Source organism: Nesoenas mayeri (assembly GCF_963082525.1).
Source record: "Nesoenas mayeri genome assembly, chromosome: 1".
Lineage (NCBI taxonomy): Eukaryota > Metazoa > Chordata > Aves > Columbiformes > Columbidae > Nesoenas > Nesoenas mayeri.
The window spans coordinates 109,491,355-109,494,784 of NC_137541.1; positions in this window are offsets into that span (position 1 = coordinate 109,491,355).

Here is a 3,430-nt window from a genome sequence, read left to right on the forward strand (position 1 = left end):
AGGACAAAACAAAGATGCCCACCCCATGGGCCATGGCAGTGAGTGAGGAGACCAAGACACCATCCCGTGCAAAAGCAAGTTCAAATCAGTGCTGGCGATTCACTAGTGAGGGGTGTCAGTTAATGCAAAGAGAGGATGCGATGGGATTATACATTGTCTCCATCATACAGGCAAATACCTTCATCACAGCTATTGTTGTTACAGCAAGTACTAAAGGAATTAATGATTCACCACTTAATTTCCTCTTCCCCTACTCCCTCTATCTTTTGCTTTAATAAACTGGTCTGGAGCCAACTGCAGCATCAGGTTAGTAATGACTTTAAGCACCAGTTATGCTGCTATCATGGCAATTTAAATTGTCACTTTCTATTAAAAGGTCTAACTTCAAATAGTTTTAGCTGAAAGCATCGGCACTGACAGTGCAATTAAATAAAGAAACTCTTTTCTCGGGATGTCAGGGCAAATACATTTTAAATAAGGGTTCAGAAGCACCTTGCTAATTTAAACTACAGTATAGCTTTCTAGTGAAGAATAATACCTGGTGCAGAGATTTTTTTTTTTCCATGCTATGTGGCAGTTTTCATTGTCATGGTAAGACTTTAAAGGAGTGATGTGCCAAGCGAGTTCAGCAGCCTTTGAAAACCTCTTCACAATAAATACAGGCAGTGCTGCATAAGCAAAAGGCATCATTTCTCAGCAGATACCCCTGAAAATATATTCCTCATATTCCTAAATGACTCTGATTTACAGCCCTGCTTTCCTCCAGACAGACTGTAAAAACAAATCGCTTTACTGGGCATCCACCTGTTTCTTTGTCTCTAGCTACACTGGTTACCTCTCAGAAATTTACTGTGTATGGCACACTTTGCATGTCTCACATTCCTTTTATGTAGGGCTTTTAAGTAGTTTATAAACTATATTATTCTGTGGCAAAAGAAACTCCGTGTTGCAGCTCACCTGTAAAAAACACATGCGGGTCCTCAAATGGCTGCAAAAAAAAAAAAAAAGGCACTTTTTTTGGCAAGCTGTGCGCAGCAGCTACAGTGCCCATGCAGGCCGGCCAGCCAGCTTCTCCTTCCCCATCTGGTCTGCCTCCACATCGCCTTCCCTCTAGGTCTGGCCCTTTCCTTCTGTGCTGGGCACAGGTTGGTCCTCCTTTATTCTCCTTTATTTTGCAAACACCTCTGGGCTCCTGATCTTCTACTCTATCTGGCATGTTACGCTGTTCATCTTTTGGTATCAAATAAAAGTCCTTTTGCTGCAAGAGGGAAGAATGTAGTGCTATTTCACATGTAAAAAGTGTTTAACATCCTAACTGAATTACCTACCGTAAGTATTATAAATCCCAGCATCACAAAAATACGATGGCTTCACTTGGGTTGATTTTCCTTAGTCCTACAGAAGAGGCAGCCTGACAGCATGGACTTTTTAGTTTTTTATAAGAATTACTAGAGATCAGACAGAATAATACAACTGCAATCTTCCATGTCTGTTCTTTAAATAATAAGTTGAAAAATACCTGAACAGCTGTAATGGTTCGTATTTTATTTTAATGGATTCAAAGCTTCTCTAGTACATGAGAGTGTCCCTTATGTGTTATGACCACTATAGTTTTCTCTGAAGTGCAGTTTCACCTGCTGGAAATAAATGAGTCATAACATTTAAGCTCCCTCTGTCCCATTCTCAGTTGCTACAGTTATTGCTCTGAAGGACATAGAGACACATCTTGAGATAAGTATCTGTATGATGGTTATGGATATGATTTTTATGTCTGCACAATTGCATTTCTAGCTACAGAGCACTCCACATTTTACCACTTCACTGCAAAGAAAAAATGCAGCAAGATTGATTTATGGCTGACCTTTACAAAAATAATATGCAAGGGAATAGGTTTGAAAGTAATTTTATTTACAGAATTATGAATATCATTCTGCTTCTTTTTTTTTTTAAGAAAGGGAGAAGAAGAAGAAAAATATACTGGTATTCTGAGGAGAAATTAAAGAATGGTACTGCATAGTTGTAGAAGAAGGGAATTGGCAACATGTGGTGTGCTGGTTTGTCTGAAACAAGTTAATTTCTCTTCATGCAGTTAGAAACTTTTCTTTTTTGTAGCTAGCACAGTCATTGTTTGGATTTAGTTTGAGAACAAGAAGATAACACCCTGGGACAGAGCAAATGGTTTTAATTGTTGTCTGCCAACGACTTTTTTTGAGTGCTCTGCCCACAGGTGTGAAGCAGCTGGGAAGGGGGCCATAGATGGGATAGACCTTGACTGACATCCACACTGATCAATAGGAATATTCCATGCCATTAGTGCTGTGCTTCATGTTTAAGGAGACTTGGGATCTTCCAGCTAGGTTCAGGTTTTCTCGGAGCCGGGACAGAGACCTGTTTGGAGAAGTTCTGTTTGGGACTTCCTTGGTTCGGCCTTTTTGCCATCCTGTTGTTTTGCAGAGGTCTCTGGGCCTTTTTGCCTTTTCCTCTCTTCTCTCTCCAGAATTGGCTGTTGGGACCAGGTGCTGCTGCCTGGGACTGGCTGCTCAGTGCAGACAGACTTCATGAGGAATTGCTTTACTTTTACTCCTTCTTTCAAAGACCTAAATTTTCCAAAGTTTGTTTTTTGTTTTTTTTAAATATAAAAATATTTTTATGAGGCAGAAGAGATCACTTACTGACCAGGTCTAAGTTTAGATTAGAAAATAAAGAGATCTGAGAAATGCGATCAAACAGAAGCACTCTTCAAGGACAAATAGTACATGCAGGGTGGCTATGGGAATGTGCAATGCCAACGTGTTCAAATGTCAGTCAAAGCACGTGATGGAAAACAAAAGAAATTTGCAAAAAAATAAGCTACCCTCTTCATTCCGCAAATATCCATGTGAGTCTGAAACTGAGAGGCAGTGTGTGATAATACTTTTTGATAAAGCAGGGCTCTGCCTTCAGTAGCACTTTAACAGCAGCAGGCCTTACCCCTGTACTGGAGAGCATGGCTTCATCCAAGCCCTGGGCAGGCTGAAGGGTGCTCCCATTTTCACAGGCATAGTAGTAAATGAGAAAACTAGACTCAGGTTTCCCAAAGAGATCTTCTAGTGATGACTTTTGTGAGCTATTTCTTGGGCTTCACTGTGGTTAGGTGGAGCGAATGCCTCCTCTCCCTGTATTTCAGTTCCCCAGAGGAGCCCCCCCAGGGCCTTTCTATCAGTGAAAAGTGAGGGAGGCCCCTGGTACTGGATCCTCAGAGCTGGATGCTGGAGGCTAGGAGAGGAAGAAGAGGAGAAGAAGTGGCTTCCTGGCATTTTGTGTGTATGCGACCTAGCCAGGAACAGCAGGGTGCCAAATTCCATGGCTCCATCCTTCCACACCCCATTCCTTCTGCCAGTGGATGATAATCACTGTGGTGATGATGGATCACCATGACAGATCACCATGA